General features: G+C 35.9%; 3 pseudogenes; all 3 read right to left on the bottom strand.

Annotated features, from left to right (window-relative positions):
* Positions 1–222: 222 nt before the first annotated feature.
* LOC116130650 lies at positions 223–18,410 on the bottom strand (annotated as a pseudogene).
* LOC116130495 lies at positions 2,932–4,663 on the bottom strand (annotated as a pseudogene).
* LOC116130735 lies at positions 5,459–15,093 on the bottom strand (annotated as a pseudogene).
* Positions 18,411–24,517: the final 6,107 nt, after the last annotated feature.

Genomic DNA, 24,517 nt, shown 5'->3' with positions numbered 1-24,517 from the left:
GTTTGTGTTTGGTTTAGGAAAATATCAGTTTGGATTTCTTTAAACTGTGAAAATGAGTTGAGTAAAAAGCGTGTTTATAGAATGCAAGGAGACAATGAAAGTGCGGCTTTTGCAAGAATCGTATGACGTTTTGAATCACGTGGCACCGTTTGTCAACCTTCACAATCACCTAATCATTTCTAGTTTAAGGCCAAAAGGGTAACGCGAGATGCCGCATTGAAGACAGAATTGAAAAATTTGAATTGAATTCGATAGAATTGTACAATAATAACATGAAGAGAATTATTGCCATGATATATTACTAGAACAGGGTAGTTTTCTACACTTCTAGAGTGCAGAAAAATAACACTATGGTAAAAAAAATACAGTGAATTACAATATTAACCACAATGAATCGTACAAACAAGTGCGACTTCTATAACTTAAAGGTCTAAGAAGTAATTTCAAGGAATGGATAATCTGTGTAACCAATAATAGGATCATCTATATAAAATGTATCTCTATTGTATGGGTTTAGGGGGGCATTGAGTTCAAATCTCTTTGGTAAATCAGGATTAGATATGAACCAGCGACCATAAACGACAAGATCCGCATGACCTTCTGCTATAGCCTTGATTCCATCTTCCCTGTCGTAACCACCTGCAACGAGGAAAGTACCGTTGAAAGCCTTTCTCATGGGCAGTAAACTGTGAGGACTTTCGCATTTTTCTCCAACTGTTTTCATTCTAGGTTCNGCTGGACTACATTTTTCTTATTGAAATTGGACTACATTTTCCTTGCTGGACTACATGTTTCTTGCTAACTGAACTGCTTGCTAAAAAACTGAACTGCACTAAAGTTTGACTTTTATCAATATCTGTCCTCAAACGAGACTACAGCTACTTTTAGACTGAAGTGTGCTGAGAGGAGCCAGAAGCAGAATCAGTAAGAGCAGTGAATGCAATAACAACTGAAGCATTCTGAGAGGAACCAGAAGCAGAATCAGTAAGAGCAATGGGTGCAGTAACATGGAGTTTATTTCTGAGCAGCTCAAATCTGGAAGTGGAGAGGGATTTGGTGAAGATGTCAGCTGTTTGATGCTCAGTGGGAACATATTGAACTTTTACAAAGTTGGAGGCAACTTGCTCTCTAATATAATGTGCATCTAGTTCAATGTGCTTAGTACGGGCATGGAAAACAGGGTTGGATGCAAGAGAGACTGCACTCTGATTATCACAGCAGATTACTGGAATTTTAGATAGAGTGATACCTATTTCAGAGAACAAGCTTTGAAACCACGCTAGCTCAGTTGCACCTTAGGCAAGTGCCCTATATTCTGCTCTTTGAAGTCTTTACTGTATTTACGACTCTGCTTGGGCCAGTGATCACTATGCCCTAGTTTACTCCGTCGGGAGGTTCACCATTACGAAGTATGGAAAGAGGGTCCACTGCGAATTTATCGAACAAAGCTTCTTCTCGTCACAATCGTTCAATCAAATTCCGTCAAACCCGGCTTGTTGACCAAGTAAAGCAAGGCTTGGTGATCCACGAATAAGACGAATTTCGTTCCCAAGCAAGAGAGGGACTTCCCAACCAAGAGAGGGACTTCCCAACCATTGATGACCTACCGGATGCTCATCATAGAGTTCAATCTAGCGAAGTGTTTTCCAAAGATCTACACCGTGGCATTAGTCCGCGCTATCATCAGTGAAACAACCCTTTGTTTGCGTGAGCTCCATTGCAACAAACTGGAACCAAGGAACACATAACACCTACTTGTGGATCTGCGATCTTGAATGTCTCCTACCCAATCAGCATCAGTGAAACATTCTAAATGAAATCTGGAGATTTTGCTAAACTGAATGCCAAAGTTGATAGTGCCTTTAAGGTATCGTAGTAGTCTCTTGCAAGCTTGCCAATGTAGCTGAGTTGGGGCTTTAAGAAATTGGCTGAGTTTGTTGATTGAGTAGGCTATTTTAGGTCTTGATAATGTGAGGTATTGGAGAGCTCCAATGGTACTCTGATAAAGGGCTAGTTTTTCAAACAAGGCATTATCCTCAAAGGTGAGTTTGCTACCTATGGCCATTGGTGTTGAACATGGATTTGAATCCATCATACCAATCTTGACAAGAAGATCATGAGCATACTTAGCCTGACTCATATGCAAACCTGATGCATTTCGATGAACCTCAAAACCAAGGAAGTATTTGAGAGATCCCAAGGTTTTCAAAGCAAAATCAACATTCAGCTTGTGAACAATCTCATGAACAAAANAAGGCGTGTCGGGTCTTCCCTCAATGTTGGTACAGAAATATATGTCAGCCCGAATGGAGAGACTGCAGAATGGACCGTAAGTGATTTCGATGTACTGGTTCCCAAGGATGACACGTATAATGGTCATAGCTCTTACTGAAACTTTTCCAGTTCTTCCTTCTTCGTATGGAAAAAATACAAGTAAATGAAAATGTACAAATGGTGTAATCCCACCATAAAATATATCATTGAAATGTAAGAATTGTAATAGCGTAACTGCATCACTACTGTAAATGATATGTATATGAGAAATAACAAATACTACTGTAAATTATGAGTACATGAAACATAACAAATTATTTGTCTTCAATCTAAAGTCCTCGAGTTTATTATTTTGTATTTTCTTATTATATGATTGCTGTTCACTTATACTCTTCTCTTTGCTGAACTTGGACAGATGACCAATGGGAAAATAAGTAGTGGGAACATGAAACTTACGTATTTTGAAATTTAAGTGGCTTAATTTTTCTTGAGCAAAATATTACATAACATACGGCCGTGTTACCATGAGCAAAAAAGTAAAAACTACTTAACAGATGAAAGACAATGAAGAAAACAATCTGGGAAATGGTAATAGCTCAAACTAGTTGAGTGAGCTTGAGCTCCATATTTATTTTTTCACCAAAAGACCTTAATCATCAAGGTCTCAAATTTCAGCAGTCATCAACAAAAATCCCAGACCTGCTTATTCTTGTCATGTTATGCATCTACCAAAATTCCCTCAGTATGGTAGAATGATTTTACCAATTCGGGTTTTGGTCTGAATTGGCATCTGAGCACTAATCATCTAACTGGAGCTACCAATTGATCATGATGTTGACACAAGCATAAGATGGCAATCTTGATTTGCCTAAGATGTGACTTCAAGAAATGGGTAATCAGTGTAACCGATCACAAGATCATTAGTGTAGAATGAGGTTTTGTTGTACACATTGAGAGGGGCACGGAGCTCAAATCTCTTTGGCAAATCAAGATTAGACAAGAACCAGCAACAATAACCAACAAGATCCATACGACCCTCAGCTATAGCATTGATTTCATCTTCCCGGTCATATCCCCCAACGACGAGAAAAATAGCATTGAAAGCCTTTCTCATAGGCAGTAAACTATGAGGACTTTCACATTTTTCTCCAACTGTTATCATTCTAGGTTCAACCATATGGCAGTAGAGAATACCATACTTGTTCAAGGACTCTACCATGTAGAGGCCTAATGCTTCTAGAATAGAATTGGCTGATTCTACATAATCGGCAAAAGGCGATAGCCTTATCTCGACTTTCTCTGCTCCTATCTCATTGACAACTTCAACAATCTCTATAGCAAATCAGCAACATTTCTCTAGAGATCCACCGTATTAGTCTGTCCGATCGTTCATTTGATCCTTCATAAACTGTTCGATCAGTTAACCATGTGCCCCTTGAATCTCAACTCCATCAAAACCTACAAGGCAAATACACAACATTATCAATCAAGAGAGGGGTTAAGAGATGATGATAACTCATCATTCCATCGACCAGTTTTCTGAAAAAAAATTACCAGCCTCAATAGGATTTCTTGCAGCAAGCTCGAAATCATTCACAATTTGAGGGATTTCATATGTCCTTAACCGCCTTGGAGGCGTGAAATGTGCAACATCAATGCCATTAGCTCGAATTTGAGGCATCAATGACTTTTCAGTACTGGAGATTGGAGCTTGACCATATGGCTGAAAATCTGCATAGAAAATGCAAGAAAACTGATAAAGATGCAAATAAAACGAGTATTGATTTCCTAGAAAATTAAGTGTGACACATGAGACATAACATTAGAAACGAAAATAACAGTTCGTCTTATTTAACTCTTGGGTTGAGAATTAGTAATAAACAAATGAACACACTCACCTTTATTGGAAACCCTTCCCACATGCCAAAGTTGACAAAAGAAGATCCCACTCTTGGCATGAGCAGCATCCACAACTGGTTTCCATGCTTCAACTTGCTCTTTTGTCCATATACAAGGCGTATTCGTATACCTTTTATATAGAAGAAACAGAAAAGCGAATCAAATTTCAACCCAGAGAGTATACATCAGAAACTAAAATGTATGTTGTCTCCTTCTGAATCAAGTACATAGTTGAGCCGTATCAGAAATACAAGTTGCTTCACTTATGAGAAAACCACCTTTACTGGTTCTTTGTGAGTATTATAAGATGGCATGAAGTTGAGGAACATTATTGAAAAACTTCTGTCTAGTCAATGGTGCAAAAACCACTCTGAAACATGCACATAAAATCAACCATAAAGTTCAGTTAAACGCCAAACATCTTAATGTAAAATTTAAATGTTAGAAAAAAGAACCTATAAGAAAGGTTGAAACGACCCATCTTGTACATTTGGGCGCTGTTACGACTTCAATTCTTCTTTCCTTTCTTACGAGCGTCTCTTCTGGTGGTATTTGTGCTGTATTGGCGGTGCAAGGTTTCCATACTTCTCTTATTTGATCTTCGACTTGGCTCCCGAAGGTAATCCACCCGGCCCTTCCCCAACCTATACAAGGGGAGCGGAAGATAACGAAAGGGAGACAAAGTCCTAACTAAATCATAACACAAGCTACCCATTCCATCTATCACATCATTCGAGTCGATCCGATTCTTTCTTACCATGAGAAGCATGAGGGGGGTGTGTTAAGCATATGGTCATAGTCTTCCTCCTACATTCGGGAGCCCGATCAGCCGGCCTGCCAGTCAGCTGAGCCGATATTCAGTGTCGTCAGGGAGCGACCCCTAACCTCAAGCGCGAGCAACCTCACTTCAATCTTTCAGGTTTACCTCCATAAGCCATCATATTTTCATGGAGGGAAGACAGCCTCCTCGTAGAGCCGGGTATGGGTCCTGGCTGACCTGGGATGTCTGCAGTTTCTTCACACATGTTTGGACTGCTGTACTGGTATTTGAACTTCCCGTTGCAGAAATATTAACTTGATCTAAACTTCTCTCAGTTTTTTAAGCGTACTTCTTTGTAAGAGATTTTAATAAGTTTAAAAGACCTTTGAAATTTGATTTCTCTTGCATTGTTGTATTGCAATACAGGGTATCGTTTAGGAATATTAAAACCACAACATTATATGTAAATGAAATACTGCCATGATAGATACAGATAAAGTAGCACATGACTTTATAATTTTATTATCAGAACAAGGTTAGTTTTATAAACCCATTCAGTTCAAAATGTAACAATACATTATAAAAGATGCAGAGGAATCTAAACAACTTCGAATTCTCTGTCATTAAAAGCTCAAGAAATGGATGATCAGTGTAACCGATTACAGAATCATTTGTACGCATTGAGAGCGGCATTAAGCTTGAATCTCTTTGACAAATCAGGATCAGATATAAACCAACAACCATAAACGACAAGATCCACACAACCGTCTGCTATAACATTGATTTCATCTTCCCAGTCAAACACCCGCGACGCGAATAGCACCATTTAACACCTTTCTCATGGCCAGTAAACTGTGAGGGCATTCATATTTTTTCTCCAACTGTTCTAGTTCTGGGCTCAACCATGTGGCAATAGAGAATAATTATTATTGTACCATGCAGAGGCCTAATGCTTTCAGATTAGAGTGAGCTGATTCTAGAAAGTCAGCGAAGAGATAAAGCCTTATCCCAACTTTCTATGCTCCTATCTCATTAGAAAACAGCTTCAACAATCTCCAGAGCAAATCCGAAATGGTTCTCTAGAGATCCACCAAGTTGTTCTGTCTAATCATTCACTTGAACCTTCAATTAAACTGGTCAATAAGGTAATTGTGTGCACATGAATCTCAACTCCATCGAAATCTATCGACATGTACATAACATTAGCAACCTGAATCTCAAGACTAAATGTGGGGATGATAAATGCTCATTCCTTCAATTTAATTGGTTGGAGTATTCTGAATAAAATAAAATAAAAAAATCTTTATGTTCTAATTTTGGAAAAAGAATTACCGGCCTCAATAGCATTCCTTGTAGAAAGCCTGAAATCATTCAAAGTTTGAGGGATTTCATATGTCCTTAGTCGCCTTAGAGGTGCGAATTGTGCAACGTCAGTGCCATTGGATCGAATTTGAGATGTCAATGGCTTGTCTGTACAGGAGAAGCGAGCTTGACCTTTTGACTGAAATTCTGAATAGACAAGAAAGGGAGGACTCATAAAGATCTATAAGATGAAGCCTGTATAAAAGAAATATACCATTAAAATCCGAAATGAAAAGGTAAGAAGCAAGCATCTCTTTCCCTGTACCAACTTATTCTCTCAAATTCCCTTGGTGGCCTTGTGTTGCATAACACAAGTTACGTGCAATTAAATCTTTCTCCACTTTATAACAAAGTAAATTGTAGAACAAGAGATTACAAACAAAAAAGAATAACAATCTTTCCATAAATCTAATATAAAATTTCTAACAAACCTTTATGTGAAACCCTTCCCACATGCCAAAGCTGACAAAAGAAGATCCCACCTTTGGCATGAACAGCATCCACAATTGGTTTCCATGCTTCAACTTATTCCTTTGTCCATAAGTCAGGGGTACGCGGATACCTTAAATATCAAAGAAAAAAATTAAAGAGCTCATCAAATTTCAACCCAGAAAGTAGACATTGAAAATTCAAATGTTGCCACCCTTTTAATCTAACACATATGTATAAACAAAATTACCCCCGAGCAGTGTTAGAAACAGCAGTGGCTTCAGCTATGAGAAAATCACCTTTAGTTTTTCTCAATATAAGATGGCATGAGGCTGAGGAACATTGTTGGAAGACCTCTGTCTCATCAATGGTGCTAAAACAACTCTGAAACATACATATCAAATGAACCATAAAGTTCAATTATACTCGTCACTATAAACTTTTTAAGCTTTATATACAGAATCTTCTTATAAAGAGATGAATACAAAATATTACAGTATTATTCCATAACTAACATATCAATAACGATTATCTATATTTGCTCTATTTTTTATATTTACACTTAGTAAATGTAACAACAGTAGGGAATTATCAGCTATTATCATAGCTCATGGGTTTAGTGTTTTAGTTTGAGGGGTTTAGTGAAAGTTTTCCTTTTAATCAGTAAACAACATTTTCCCACCCAAGGTTTGGTGAATCTACAAGTGCCCACCCCTGGTTTCATAAATTGCAGATTCCCACCATTAAATTAACAGAAAACTATTTAATCTAATAGTTAAAAGGGTAAGATAGTCATTTTAAAGATGAAAATTTCAAAATAACCATTTACTTCTCAAATTCACCCCATCAAAAAATCTTAAAATAACTCTTCACTTCTCAAATTCACCCACCGGAGATTTCAAGCCATTCCGACCTATTTCTGGCGCAGTTGACCCCTCCCGACATGACCATTACAATCCCCTCAAATCCCAAATTAAAACCCCTAACCTCCCTGCCTGATTGAACCCTCCAATCGTCGACTATCGCTCTTAGTGTCAGTCGGTGTTTTATCCAAATTTCGGCAGGTTCTAGCACCGAAAACCACCCCCAACACCACCAATGGCATCACCGACTTCCCCTCACCACCAAAACCCCCAACATTGCTGATCGCAATTGCCCACAGATCATCGCCGCCTCTCACTTAGGTTTTTTAGTTTTGTCGCCCCTTCCCAGCAAAATTCTGGCACCTCACCAATGTGCAATCCGGTGGAAAAGTTGGGGGTTTTGGTGAGAAGGATACGGGGATGCCAACGGTGGTGTCGGGGAGGCCAATGGTGCTGGAATCAAGCCGGATTTTTACTTGGCCGAGATCTCCTCTAGAGGTTATTTGAGAGAAATTTGAGATGTGAGGATTATTTTAATAGAAAAGTAACGGTGTTAATTTAAGGGTGGAATCTGCAATTTATGAAAATATGGGTGCGCACTGTGAATTCGTCAAACCTTGGGTGGGAATATGTTGTTTACTCTAATCAGTAAGTCACTATCAATGTGATTCCAATTTTTTTAAGTGATTTTTATGAAAGTATTTAACACGTGCTCTCTTAACATAAAAAAACTATTTTCAGAAAACAATGAATTTTAGTTGCAAAATAATATACAAAAATTACATTTTCTAATGCATATAAAACAATCAGTCATTTTATGTGGATTTAATTTCTCCTTGTAGATTTTCAGAAGAAAGCTTAAAGAAAAGAACGAAAAAGATTCAGAGAAAGAAAATGCAGAGAAGTTGCTGTAACAGATTTTTGCTTTTGGTAAAGTGTTTTTCCTTAATTGTTTGAAAGGACGCGTGATACACTTATAAGCATGGTGTACACTAAAACGCACCGTTTACACAACTCTTCAGAATTTACAAAATAACCCAAGACATCTTTTACAATCTTACAACTACACCCCAGGTTCTACAAAACTAACAAAAGAGAAACTGCAGGGCATAGACTAAACTGCAAAACAGAGACTCTTTTATATCACAATATTCACCTTCAAACGTAACCACTGCTGTAATAACAATTCTCTACTTCACCACTTCATCACAATATTTCCCCTCAAACTAAGCTACTGTAACAATTTTCAACTTCACCACTGCATCACATTCTCTACTTCACCACTTCATCACAATATTTTCCCTCAAACTAAGCAACTACTGTGATCAGCAAACAAATTCAAACAAACAAAACATCTCAGACATCTGCACTTTCCCTTCAAACTAACTACCACTGTAACAATTTTCAACTTCACCACTGCATCACAATATCTCCCGTCAAGCTCAACTACTACGGTAATCAACAAAAGACATCACAATATTTCCCTTCAAGCTCAACGGCTACTGTAATCAGCAAACAAATTCAAACAAAACATCTCAGACATTTGCACTTTCCCTTCAAACTAACTACCACTGTAACAATTTTCAACTTCACCACTACATCACAATATTGGCAGATCATAACAACTGAATCTCAAACACATCTACACTTCACCATTACAGTAGCATTACTCTGGCAGATCACACATAACATTCAGTTGAGTGCGCAGCAAACCAAAACGACTACCAGGAAGAGATTTGGTTAAAACATCAGCTTTCCTGAAATTCTGAAGCTAACATACTGCACAGTCAGCAGTTTTCAAGCTACTAATTCTCTTACGTAAGGACATCGATTTCGATGTGTTTAGTTCTTTGTGAAAAACGGGATTTGCGGAGAGTGTACCAGCACTCATGTTATCACACTAATAATTGGTACATTTTTAACCTCAATCCCAAGTTCTTTGAAGAGTTGTTGAGTCCATACAACTTCAGTGGCTGCTTGGCTTAAAGCCCTATATTCAGCTTCGTTGGAAGAAAGTGAGACAACTTTCTGTTTTCGAGAACTCCATTGAACTAGATTACCTGCAAGAAACACAGCATATCCACTTGTAGATCTCCTATCATTCACATCACCTCGCCCAATCTGCATCGGCAATGCTTCATGTTAAACTCCTTATTTCTTTTAAAGACAAGACCATAATTCAGAGTTCCCTTTATATACTGTAATACCCTCTTACAAGCAGTCTAGTGACTTCAGTTGGATTTTGCAAGAATTGGCTTAACTTGTTAACTGTAAAGCCAAATCTGTTGGGATAGAGTTAGTTCTGAAGCCCACCATTATGCTTCGAACAATAGGATTATCAAACAGATTTCCAGCATCGTGCACCGTTTGGAATCATGCCATTGGCTGTGATACATGGTTTTGAGTCTTCCATTCGGGCCTTCTCTAATAGCTCCTGGGCATATTTACTCTGAGTAAGCAGTAAACCAGAGTGATTTCTTTGAACTTCAAACCCAGGAAATAATGCACAGCCCCCATTGTCTTAAGAGCAAACTGACATAAGATCCTTCACCACTTGATCAATTAAGTGAGAATTATTCCCGTTATCAGTATATCACCACATATACTAACAATACTCACATGATAATCCTTTTGTAGTAAAACAAACTTACATCAGAGGTGAGTTAACAAAACCCTAGGTCAGTAAGCACCTTTCAACTTATCAAACCATGCCCTTGGAGCTTGTTTTAAGCCATATAGCTTTATGAAGACACACACTTGCTGTGAATGAGAGAGTCAGAAACCGATGGGTGGCACCATGAAAACCTTCTCTGCCAACTCACCATTGAGAAACGCATTATTAATCAATTGTTGAATTCCCCATCAATGCACTACCAACGAAAACATAATACGAATGGTTGCTGCCTTCACTACGGGAGAAAATGTACCAAAATAGTCTAAACCGGGAGTTTGTTGAATCCCTGGCCACTAATCGAGCCTTATATTTCTGTAAAGATCCACAGAGTCACACTTTGTTTTAAAGACCCATTTGCTGCCTACAACATGCATGCCATCTTCAGAGGTACCATTTCCCAAGTCTATTTCTCATTAGAGCTAATACTCAGCTTCCTGGCCTGTCTCCATGCTGGAATTTCCAAGGCTAGCAGTTTTTGGTTCCTTCAGGATGGTATAAATGAATGGCAGAGTTGATGCTCCAGATGACTAAATTGGTTAACCAAATTAGGAGTAGCAAGAGTGGTAAAAGTAGTAGCATTTCCTTCAGTTTTTAACTGTTGTGAAGCTATGTGTAGAGATCAATGCTTGAGCTGCTGCAGAATTGGATCTGGTACCATCTTATGAACATTATGTCGTTGGGCATTGGTCCAGAACTGAAGGTGCTGGAAAAGGTAGAACAACCTCCAACTGTATATCACCTAGCACTCTAGCTGAAGAATCATCAGATCTGACTTCTGATAGCTTCCGATCACAGTATTTTTACTACTTACTCTTGCTGAGGACTCAGACTTAACTTCTGGAGATCCTGCAACATCATTAGTGAAAGAAGTTAAATCAGTTGGATTTTGTGAAATAGGACCAGAATCAGTCATAACCTTCGGTAAGGACTAGTTTGAACCAACTAGAGCAGTGGAGATGACACTTGAAACAGAGGCTGGACAATCTTGATGTGAATCCAGATTTAAATGGAAAATCCCTCACATTAATTTAACTTGTCTAACTATGTAAATGCGCCCAGAGGAAGTCATACATTTGTAACCCTTGTGATCAAGGCTATACCCCAAAATACACACTTCTCGCGTATGGAATGACAATTTGTTGTTGATAGCCGAAGAAACGAATAGCAACTGCAACCATACTTTAAGATCAGTAAGAGAGGGTTCCTGTTGAAAAATGAGTTGGATAAGGTGAGGCACTATCAATTACTGCTGAAGGTAACCTATTTAGCAAAAAGGTGCTGTGGCAAAGTAGTCCACCGAATTTGAGAGGCATGGAGCATGGGCCAAAAAAGATAGACCAAACTCAACAATGGATCTGTGTTTCCTTTCCACTCTCCCATTTTGCTGATGAAGATAAGGACAAGGATACGAAATTGAATACCATGTTGCTACAAATACTGAGAAAATGGTCAAAATTCCCCACCCCAATAGTTTGAAGACACTTGATTTTGTCCCAAGTTGATTTTCAACAACGACATGAAATTGCATAAATACATTACAAGTCTTACATTAAGTTTCAAAGGGTAAATCCATGTGTATCGGCTGTAATCATCCACAAAAATTATTAATACCTATACCCTTCACTGGACAACATAGGAGCTGCCCCAAAGATCAGAATAAACAAGTTCTAATGGGATTTTTGCTATTGAGGTGGAACTAGGATAATGGCACTGTTGTAGTTTGCCAAACTTGCAGGCTTCACAAAAGAAATTTTTATTACTGTCATCAGGAACTTTTACATTCAGTTTCTTCAAAATAGAGTAAAGTTCTTAGCACTTGGATGCCCTAACGCATGCCATAACTCGCAGAATCAAGGACTACAATTTCTTATTACAAGCAGGGACATCATGAGTTAACTGTAAAAGCCTTGGAAACATCTTGGACTAAACAAGGTTTTGCTATGATTGAATTTGGAGCTGCAATTTTTATTACTGAGGCTGGAACTGTAGACTTTATTTCAGTGGAGGCTCAGAGGATTGCAATGATTTCTGAAAGTTTCTTCTGGAACAACTAACTGATATAGGCCATCTTTAACTGACCTTGTAGTACACAGCTTGAGTGCGCTTATCCTTTACCAAACAATATTCAGCATGGAATTCAACAATGACATTATTATATTTGGTAATTTGTGAAATACTCAGCAATTTTTAGCTATCTTAGGCACACATAATATGTTATGAAGTTCACAATCCTATAGGAATCAAATGAGGGCAGGAACATCATACCTGTGTGTGTGATAGGCAATGAGTCTCCATTTCCAACTTGTACCTTAGAGGTGCCCGGATAGTTGGATTTTACCACCATGTTTGAAGGGTCTTGTCATGTGGTTGGAAACCCCTGAATTCATATACCATGATTGATCATTAATGGTTTAGGAGTGGCAAAAGCTGTCCAATAGTTCTTGAAGATGAGCTAACATTTGCAGAGACTTGCTGAGATGAAAAACCAGAATGGTCAATGTTAACAGCAGGACCATATGGGGGGTTATTTGTAGATTGATGTAAGCAGATAAGTGTGATGGAGTCACAGGACCAGCAATCTGTGACGCTGATGGAGTACCACCATGAGCAAATATTTGACCAGGATATTGTTGAGTCAATGAGGGATAGCTATATGCTGAGTAATCATGATATCCAGCAACTGAATATGAGCACTCTTCGGCAACATGGAGTTGGAAGCTATTGAACAGGTTCATTTGGCCTTATAGGGAAAGAGGAACCAGGAGGTTTGTGACCTGTGTGGCTCATAATTAAATTAGCGCTGTGACCCTGATATCATGATCAAAACGATGATAGCATTGTAGTGTCGAATGCCTTGTCTTTCTACACACTTGACAAACCAATCTTGGCTTAAAATAGCCTCTACCTCATCCTCTCCTTATTAAAAGAAGGTACACTCCAGGAACAAATGTGAGGTAGGATTTAAGGAAAACTGTTTTGTCAGCAGTGAAAACTCCTGACCTGATTTCCTACACTATACTGAGAAGAACTAGAGATTCACAATATTAGTCTGAATTTGCTGAGGCATTACATGCTAAGGCACAACACCAGGATAAGCTGCAGTTGGTTGAACTCACTAGAGAGATAGTGTAAGGCATTCCGGATGAAGTCAAATTCAGACTTGAACCAGTTTCAGGGGGTTTTTTCTTAAGCCATTAAGGCAGAGGATAAATGCTCATGAAAATTCATCATTGCACCATGTTTTCTTTCTAAACGCATTTCATGTTTATGCAAGAAACTGAGCTTCTTGAAGTGTCGCATGGCTACTATTTGACTGAAGATTTGCCACAACGGCATCATATCTGTCCAAGACCATCCAATATATACAGAAGCAGTTCTTCTATCAATATTCACCGCTTGCAATTAATTCATCTCCAATTTCTTCATCCTCAAAACATATTCATTTACTCTGTGACTTTTTTAATTGTCTGTAACAAGTTTCTCAAATACAAGGTTCTGCTTTAGAGAAGATTGAAAATGTAATTCCAAAGTGTTCCAAATTTCATACACACTATGCTTTTCCTACTTGTCTAAACATTGACTCAGAAATGAAGAAATCAGCCAACTCACCACCAAGAATGGTCAATCCGTTTCCACATATGGTACTTAGGGTTTGGCTTCTTAATCAAATCTTCACTTCCTTCTGTTTTCTCAAATTTAAAGATTGAAGGACAAGGATTCTCACCGTTACAAAACCATCCAATTCATGAGATATCAGTTGCTGGTAGAACTTGCGAACGCCAGTAATTGTAATTTCTGTCAGTCAATTTCACAGTCAACGTGGGAAGTGAAGGTTGAGCTGCTTGGGTCTGTGCATTGCATTACCAAACTGCTCCATCTGCTTTAGAGATGTTAGGAAAATTCAGGATTCAGATTTGCCATTGACGTGTGTCTGAGGCTTTGATACCATGTAGTATTTTCAGAAGAAAGCTTAAGAAAAGAACGAAAAGATTCAGAGAAAGAAAATGCAGAGAAGTTGCTGTAACAGATTTTTGCTTTTGGTAAAGTGTTTTCCTAATGTTTGAAAGTAGCGTGATACACTTATAAGCATGGTGTACACTCAAACGCACTGTTTACACAACTCTTCAGAATTTACAAAATAACCCAAGACTCTTTTACAATCTTACAACTATACCCCAGGTTCTACAGAACTAACAAAACAGAAACTGCAGAGCAATAGACTAACCTGCAAAACAGAGGACTCTTTTATATCACAATACTCCTAGTCCTCCTCAATTTCAGATACCCTTTCCCTTTTAATTTTTATTTTATCTCATTTTTCTTAACACTTTCAACAGCCAAACATCTCAATTGAAGAGATGAAACAGGACTTTTCACAAACACCATTCTTCACTAAACCAATCAAGAACCCTACAAAACAAAAGCTTAATTACCCAGAACAATCTATTAGTCTGGCTTTATTTTAATCGCCCTTGAGAGACAGTTACGTCCCAAGTACTATAGTAATTTTCAGAAAGTATCAAAAACCCCGACACAGGGATTCTAATATTTATAAAACGCTTTTTGATTTTTTGAAGGGGTTTTATTATTATTTATGGTGTTTTCGAATAATTTTAAAGAGGTATCTTATACTATCCGAAGATGGCAGACAGGAGCTTTGCTTTTATTGGGGCGAATGAAATAAAGCTATTCATCCAAATCCTTCAGAGATTAAGTATAAACAAGAAGGGTGTAACTGCAAAAGTTTAAAGTTGGAAAACGTACCTATAACAAGATTGAAAACTACCCATCTTGTACGGGGTGAGGAGAGGAAACTGGAGCTTCTTCAGCATTGTTAAGCTGTTGAGTTTGTGTTTGGTTTAGGAAATATCAGTTTGGATTTCTTTAAACTGTGAAATGAGTTGAGTAAAAAGCGTGTTTATAGAATGCAAGGAGACAATGAAGTGCGGCTTTGCAAGATGTATGACGTTTTGAATCACGTGGCACGTTTGTCAACCTTCACAATCACCTAATCATTTCTAGTTTAAGGCCAAAAGGGTAACGCGAGATGCCGCATTGAGACAGAATGAAAATTTTGAATTGAATCGATGAATTGTACAATAATACATGAAGAGAATTATTGCCATGATATATTACTAGAACATGTATTTCTACACTTCTAGAGTGCAGAAAAATACACTATGGTAAAAAAAATACAGTGAATTACAATATAACCACAAGAATCGTACAAACAATGCGACTTCGATAACTTAAAGTCTAAGAAGTAATTTCAAGATGATATGATATCTGTGTAACCTATAGGATCATCTAGATAAAATGTATCTCTATTGTATGGGTTAGGGGGCATTGAGTTCAAATTCTTTGGTAACATCAGGATTAGATATGAACCCGACCATAAACGACAAGATCCGCATGACCTTCTGCATAGCCTTGATTCATCTTCCCTGTCGTAACCACCTGCAAGAGGAAGTACCGTTGAACCTTTCTCATGGGCAGTAACTGTGAGGACTTTCGCATTTTTCTCCAACTGTTTTCATTCTAGGTTCAACCATGTGGCAGTAGACAATATTATACTTATTTAAGGACTCTGCCATGTAGAGACCTAATGCTTCGTGATTTGAGTCCCTGCTTGCGCGTAGTCGGCAAAAGGAGATAGCTTATCCCAACCCTCTCCTCGCTCATCTCATTAGCAACAGCTTCAACTATCTCTAGAGCAAATCGGCAACGGTTTATCAGGGATCCACCATATTGGTCTGTCCGATCATTCACTTGATCCTCAAAAACTGGTCAATCATGTAACCTGAGCACCATGAATCTCAACTCCATCGAAACTGTACACATATACACAACATTGCACCTGAACATAAGAACTAGATGTGGTTTACTACAAGCCCATTAAAATTAAGTGTTATAGCTCATCAATTTCTTCCATTTACTTGGTTGTGAAAAGAAAATTATTCTCACAATTTACATTTGGTTTAGAAAAAGAATTACCAGCTCAATACATTCCTTGCAGCAACCCTGAAATCATTCACAATTTGAGGATCTCATCTGTCCGTAGCCGCCTCGGAGCGTGAACTGTGCAACATCAACGCCTTAGCTCGAATTGAGGCGTTCAATGGCTTGTCCGTACTGGAGATTGGAGCTTGACCATGTGCTGAAAACCTGGTATAGGCAAGAGAATGGGAGAACTATAAAGATCTGATGAAAACCAGTATTGTTTTTCCATAGATCAAGAGTGTCACACGGAACAAACATTAAAAACCAATGAGAAGTGTAAGAACTCAGTCTCCTTCAATTCCGTGCTGGCCTGCATTGCAGAACACAAGTACTGCAATTCAATTGTTTAACCTCAGCATAGCTGATTGTACATCCATAAATAATCCTCCCCTCAATAACAATACTAAATTTAGATCGATAGCAAAGAAAAAACATTGATCTTTTCTTTCACTCTTCCACATATTGTCAGGAACTCAAATAGAATCTCTATGATCAAACTGAAAAAATAATGAAGCTCAGTTTGAGGCTATATTTTATTTATCACACGGTTCACCCACTTTAATTATAGGTTCTTTTAGTCGTTTACATGATAAGAGGCAAGGGGTAATATACACCCAAGTCCTGACTAATACAACTACAAACTCAGGATAGTGACAAACCCTAACTTTTATAGTATAGCATTTAAGTATATCAATTGTATATAAAATTACAAGGAAAACTTAAAAGTGAATACCTAGGCAAAAGAGACGAGGATGGGTGTAATAAGCAATGAAATGCTTCAGGGAGTTAATATAATGTATATAATGCGCAATATACATTACAAAAGACAGTGAACACGGAGGTTGCACAATGGCAGTAAAGGTTCTAACAAAACTTGATTCATCCAATCTGATGTATGCAAATATGAAACGGAAAACATTAAAGAGTCTGCAATATTAACCCAGGAATGATTCCATCGTTACAACTTGCAATACACAAAAGGCAAAGACATAGAACACCCTCTATTTGAAACCTTCCCACATGCCAAATCTGACAAAGAAGATCCCACCTTTAGCATGACAAGCATCCCAATTGTTTTCCCATGCTCAACTTGCTCCTTTTGTCCATATACCAGGCGTATTTGGATATCAAGAAATCAAGAACAAAGACTTATCAAATTTCCACCTCAAATGGTGCTACCGTTTTAATCTTATACATCTATAAAACAAAATTACCCTTGAGCAGTGTCGGAAACACCAGTGGCTTCTGCGATGAGAAGACCACCTTTAGTTGTTCTCTGAGAGTAATATAAGATGGCATGAGGCTGAGGAACATTGCCGTGAGACCTCTGTCTAGTCAATGGCGCCAAAACAACTCTGAAATATAAATGCAAAATCAACCAGAAAGTTCAATTATTCCCAACAAATAAACTGCACTCTCTAACCCAAACAAAGTCATAGAATTGCATCACAATTCTCAAATACAGCACTTCTATCACCAATTTTGTAACCAATCAACCATATTCAACATTCATAGAAGATCATTTCTTCAGGAGATGTATTTTTATAAACGGGAAAGTGACAACTAAGCTGATGATTTAGCTTGTGCCACTGTATAAACGGATATAATTATACATAATGAAAAACAATGAATTTTACTTTTATAAAAAAACACACACACACACATGTTTTTCAAAACAATCAAAAGTCTTAATATATAAATTAAATATGTAGACATTTCTACTCAATTTCAGATTTTCTCTTTTGTTTCTTATTCTGATTTTCCCAGCACTTTCTCAGCAACCAAACACTCTTAAAATACAAATTAATTGAAGAGACAAAACAGGGACTTTCCACAAACATTATTCTTCAGTAAAACAGTCAAAACAAAAGCCTACCCACTACCCAGAACATCGAGTTAATAAAAAACCATCAGAAATAAAGTAAAAAGGGTGAAAAATGCAAGATTCCAAATTTAGAAAATGCCCACCTATGAGAAAGATTGAAAGGACCCATCTTGTAAGGGGTGAGAAGAGGAATACGTTGAGTTTGTTTTTCTTCAGACATGTTTGAGCGTCCCGTTTTACAAAAATAAGTTCGGAATTGTTGAAATTGTGTAAATGAGTGAGGTGAAGGAGAGTATTTATAGGTGATGGGAGAAAAAAGAAAAGCCATCAGTGTGGAAATTAAAATTAAATGACAAATCAAATTACGATGAGTCAGTTTGTGAATATTGACTAAACACCCCCAACTAAAAAAAAGTTTATAAAATATTCCTATTCACCCATTTGTGTCAGATTTCACCTATCACTACTTGAAAATGATCATAATCTGACATAATAGTATACTATTAACTAGATATAATAAAAAAAATCATATCAAATCAAATTTAATCGGTCTATTATATTAGATTCTGATCACCTTCTAATGATGGTGGTCAAAATTTAACAAATATGAGTAAATAAGAATATTTTTATTAATTTTTAAACTTTTTATTATAATAATGTTTAACTAAATTAATAAATTATAGAATATTTTTATTAATTTTTAAATCTCACCTCATAATAATAATCCACCAAATAGTTTTTAAAAGTAATACCCAAAATAATTAAACAAATGCAGGAAGAGAGATTATAAAAAAGATTTTTATTATATTTTTAATTATTACGGTAGTTTCAATATAATACTTAGTGATAAATATAAAATTAAAGAAAAATATTAGTCATATAAAGAGGAATACAAGGATAAATATATAAAGATAAATTATATCCTTAATCTTTATACAAAGATAAATATATAAAGGTAAATCATATCCTTAATCTTTATGATTGTCTTCCTTTCTTTTTTCCTTTTCAATTTTTTTTTTTTTTTTTTTTTTTTTTTTTTTNGGTATTCACAATCATAAGGATTCTATTTATAAATTTAATTCAATGTATTAAAATTAATAAATGTTGAGTAAATCACTAATTATGCAAAAGAGACAATAATTTAATGTGATTGGACATAAAACTTACAACCCACATGAAGGACATATAAACTCAAACTTCTAAGAAATTTACAATAGAAAACTAATCAAAATCCTTTACATTTGGAATTGACCTGCGAGTTAGGTAAAGACGATAAGTGGTGACATAACCTTAATTAATTAAAAACAATATAATATCAACAATGGTTGCTACCATGTTTATCAAATCGTGTATCATATCGTATATCGAAAATCTAATTTTTTGAATCGTATATCGCGTATCGTATCATATCGTAAGATACGCCATTTTCAAAAATATTAATAAAATAATCAAAATTTTCTAAAAATTAATATCATCCCTAAGATTAATTGAAGAATTTTGTAGTATTATTGACTTTATATTACGGTATTACATAATCAAAATTAATCACAAAATTCCAAGATCAATGTCAATATCTATATCTCCACTTATATTATTATTATCATGTATAATAGGCAATACATATTCCTCTTCACTTTCTTCATGCAAAATGGGTAAATATGGACAGGTTTTAGTGAATCGGGTTGGGTGACCGGGTTTCGACCCGATTTTTTTTTTGGACCTTTGGCCCAAATTAATAAGGTCGTATCAATTTATATCGATATTTTTAAGGATATGAACGGACACGTATCGTATCGTAGGATACATATCAACATATCGAAAGGTTTAAGATACACTCTCTGATACGTATCGTTGGTGACCTGTATCAAATCGTATCGTATGATGCGTATCGGGTATCGTAGGATACTAACAACCATGGTTGCTACTTTAATGTGTGGATCAAATTTGCAAAATTAATTGTGAGTGATGGTGTCCTCATTGGTAGTAGACTCTAATTTGCAAGTATTCGTCAAGTTAATCATGAGAATTTAACAATTTTATGTATGAAGGGTTTAATTTTGTTGAAATTACTGATGAGTTGCAAGGAAATTTCTTAGAAAGAGAAAATGTTAGTGATAGACAAATATATTAATTGTATAATAATTTCAGATTATAATAATATTTTTTAAATTACATTAATGATTAATAATATTTCTTGTAGTATGTTCTCTAGTTAATTATATAAAACATTACAAGTTAGAAATTAATTAATCAGTTGTTGGAATCCAGACAATAGTGACCAGATTCTGGCTTCTAAAAAATAATTGATATCGAAATGGTTGTTTTTAAATGGTCTATCTATCTAGACCTGACCTAAAAATGTGATACCCTACTTTTTTCACCAAATGTTGGCCAAATATTGTATCTATTGCTAAAAACAAATTGTGGATATGGATATAATGTTAAAAGGGTATCATTTTGAAACTAATATGATACTTAACCTTTGGCCAAAAATTTTGCTTAGTGGTAGCTAATTGTTTTATAACAATAATGCTATGCTTACTCACGAACTTACTAACCGTCTTACTCACCTTTGTTAAAATTACATATGGTACTCGTACTATACTTATGGTACCCTTACTATGTTTTATATTTACAGAGATTAGTAAGTTCATGAGTAAGCATAGCATTATTGCTTTTATAAATCTACATATTTTTCAAAGTGTTGCTATAATATAATTATTTTTTTCTTGTTTATAGTTATCTAGAATTGGAGTGACTTCTGATCAATGATCGATATCATGACCAATACAGTTTATTAAAATAAAAAAGAATCAATAAAAAATCATCATGAATTATTGAATTATTTATATCTCTCCGGTAATTACGAAGACAAATTTGAAAAAAAAAAAATTTAATCAATTGTCGTTAGTGAGACAGCATTTTCTTGCATTGTAACAAATAAGAAATTGGATTAACTTGTAAGATTTGGAATTCTTTAATCAAGTCAAACCAAGCGTCCCAAAAATTTCTTGCATTGAAATATCCACGTTTTCAGCCATTGACCAATTTCGAAGAGATTAGCCCACATAAAGTGGCCAATGGCCGACCTCCCTTGGGGTGGCACCCAAAAATTTAAAAAAAATTGGATTCTAAAGTACTTATGTGTATTTTTAAGTAAAATTATTGGGGCCCCTCCAGATTTATTTGATTCACCCCTCTAGATTTTGTGTGGTTCATTTAGATAACATCACATCAAATTTATAAAATATTCTGATTAGAAAGGGACAAATTGTTTAATTATTTCTTCATTTATTTATTTCATCACTGTAAGTATTTTATCAATAGGTAATGCTATGCGTACTAATGAAGTTTACTAATCAGCGTACTAACGAAGTTTATTAAAATTACATATGGTACCCATACTATGCGTATAATATCTGTACTATGCTTAAGGTTAATACGTTGATTAGTAAAACTCGTTAGTACGCATAGTATAATTATTTATCAATTGACATGAAAGGCAATGTAATTTTAATTTCTCAATTCTTACACTTTTGATTGTTTATCTCTTTATATATCCTTTGTCAATTCCACAATCCCTTTCTTGCAAATTTTAGTTATAGTTACTAAATTCTAAATTGATAAAATTATAAAATAAATAAATAAATAAATTGAAAAGACTAGTAAAATAAATGAAAAAGGGTTTGAATTAAATAATTAAAAAAATAAATCCAAAAAAGTTAAGAAGATTAAACACTAGAAAAACAAAAAGTAGAAAAACCGGCTTAAGACTAAATTTAATAAAAAAAATAACACAAACTAGAAAAAAGAGTACATTATCGTTAGTTTCACAAAACACTTTCTTATAAGCCAAAGGTTACCATTTTATTTCAGAACCTTTTTATAAGACAAAAGTTACCATTTCAACCATCTACTACAAACACAAGATAAGGAGTTAGGATAAAGGGTAAGATATAATATTCTTCCACTTCTTAATTCTTGAATCGAGTATCTCATGAGAACATGTTGTTATCAAAAGAGATTTCAAGTCTTTATTATTATTATTATTTTTTTTCAAAAGGCTCTATACTAAAAAAACATAAAAGCATTGTCGGATCCATATATGTACAATAAATTTGTCATTTATCCATTAGTCTCCAAATGTTACTTTATGCCTAGTTCTCAAAAACTATTATACAATGATATCTTATCTTTGGTTTCTAAAGCATTCAAGCAATTAATACCACTATTTTGATTAGGCAAAAGGTAGAAAAATAATAATAATAATTTGGGAATAATAAAATACAGGGCCTTTTTTGTTTATCTACTCTATATTCAGTGAGGGGAAGGAAAACCAACAGCCAACAAAAAGGCATACAATCAATTCTAACCGTCCCACCGAACATAAAAATATCATCTGCCACAAAATCCCACAACCCCAACGAACGAACTCAAGTTCAAAACTTGAGACACCGCAAAACCCTACAATCTTCGAAATCGAAAGGAAATCATGGCTTTATCCCTCGGAAATTATCAGCTAACCAAACAATCCATGAAATGATGAAATTATCCACAACGAAAATCTTAATCATCTACTTAGTTCTTCAATTGATGATTAGTTTAAAAGCAAGTGCAACATAATCTTTATCACAAACCAAACTAACAAATCCCCCAAATGAATCAATCAATTAGATCACACAACATAGGTAGATCTATCGGATCATAAGCAAAACAAAACAAACCCAGATACAAATTTGAAATCAGAAGCAAACCCAGATAGAGATGATAGAATGAAGGACAAAAGTGGAAATTAACTAAATGAGAAAAGATGATTGTAAAAACGATGTCGTTTACTCTTGTCATGCTATGTTTACTTATAAGCATATCACGTGTATCTTGTACTGTTAGTTAGAAAAAGAATTATTCAGTTTTTCAGTTTTGTGCTCTCTATTTTTCTTTCTTTGCTTTGTTAGTTTTCTTGAGCTTGTAGAAGAAGATTCTTCTTCATCCTTTCATGGTATCAGAGCCTTAGACACACGTGTTTGGAAAAGATTTGGTCCTGTGTTTTTTGACTTTCTGGTTTTCTGTTCAATTCAAGTCTCTGTTTGCGAAAACCTCTCTGTGAAAAACAGAAGGAAAATACCTCAATTCAAATGGAGAATCCAATTACACCGCCAACACTTCCTTTAATCTCTGTCAAGTTGAGTGACAAAAATTATAATTACTGGAAGTCTCAAATTCTTCCAGCTCTCACTGGCCATGGACTTGAAGGCCATATCACGGGAGAGAAAGTTTGTCCTCCGATGTTTATAATGGACAAGACAGATGGATCTGAGCAACCAAAGAAAAGAGGTAACCCTAACTATTTTTCTTGTCAACGAACTGATCAGTTCTTAGTGAGCTGGTTAAATTCTACTATTTCTGAGTCCATGTTTCGTCTTGTTAGGAAATGTATTACTACTTATGATATCTGGAATACACTTGAACTGCACTTTCATTCAGCCTTTAAGGCTCGAACTTTACATTTGAGAAGTCTTTTACAAAGTACTAAGAAAGATGCACTTACTATGAATGAGTATGTATTGAAAATGAAAGAACTTGGTGATGAGTTAGTAGCCAGTGGAGTCTTAATCAGTGATGAAGAACTATTATTGTACATATTAGACGGCCTAGGACCTGAATATGATGCTGTTGTAGCCAACTTAGTTGCAACAAGTAGTCAAGTTACTCTACAGGAAGCTCAATTCCTTCTTTATAAGCATGAAATCCGACTTGAAAGATAACATAATGTGTACTCTAATCTTTCTGATCACTTAGCTTCAACATTACTTGCTACAAAGCAGAGTGAAACTGCTGTTAATATAAGTTCTCAGTACAAGAATGGGAATATAACGGCATCTTACCAATAAATGCATCATCACATCTTGAGAATTCAAGTGTTCAACCTGCCTATCCTCCTGCTCAGTACTTGACCTCACAGACTGGCCATCCTGATGGTGGAAATATATTTCCACATGAATATCGACATTCTTCTCAGTATGCTCATTCTCAGTACTTGACTCCACAAAATGGTTCTCCTGATGGTGGATTTTCTCATTATCCTGGAATGATGATGTTTGGTCCTAACATGCAAAGAGGACGAGGCAGAGGTCAAGGCTATTTTTGTTCTAAACTGATTTGCCAAGTATGTAGGAAGACTGGCCATTTTGCTCTTCACTGCTCTCACCGGTTTAATCATGAATATCAGATTATTGCTGGCTCACTTCCTGTTAACCCAACCAACACCACAATTCCTAGTTACACTGATGCTTCGACCCAAGCATTAATGGCAGCAAGAGTCATGCCTCCTCAGCCCTTTTCCTGCTCATCATATGGACCTCAGTCTAACCAAAGACCTGAATTTAACTTTCGACTACAACCACCTCAATCAAACACTCCTCAGGTTCAAT

This window comes from Pistacia vera, unplaced genomic scaffold (assembly GCF_008641045.1).
Source record: "Pistacia vera cultivar Batoury unplaced genomic scaffold, PisVer_v2 Contig1060, whole genome shotgun sequence".
Taxonomy (NCBI): Eukaryota; Viridiplantae; Streptophyta; class Magnoliopsida; order Sapindales; family Anacardiaceae; genus Pistacia; species Pistacia vera.
Note: the sequence above shows the minus strand (reverse complement) of the source record. Positions and strands in the feature narration are given on the sequence as shown.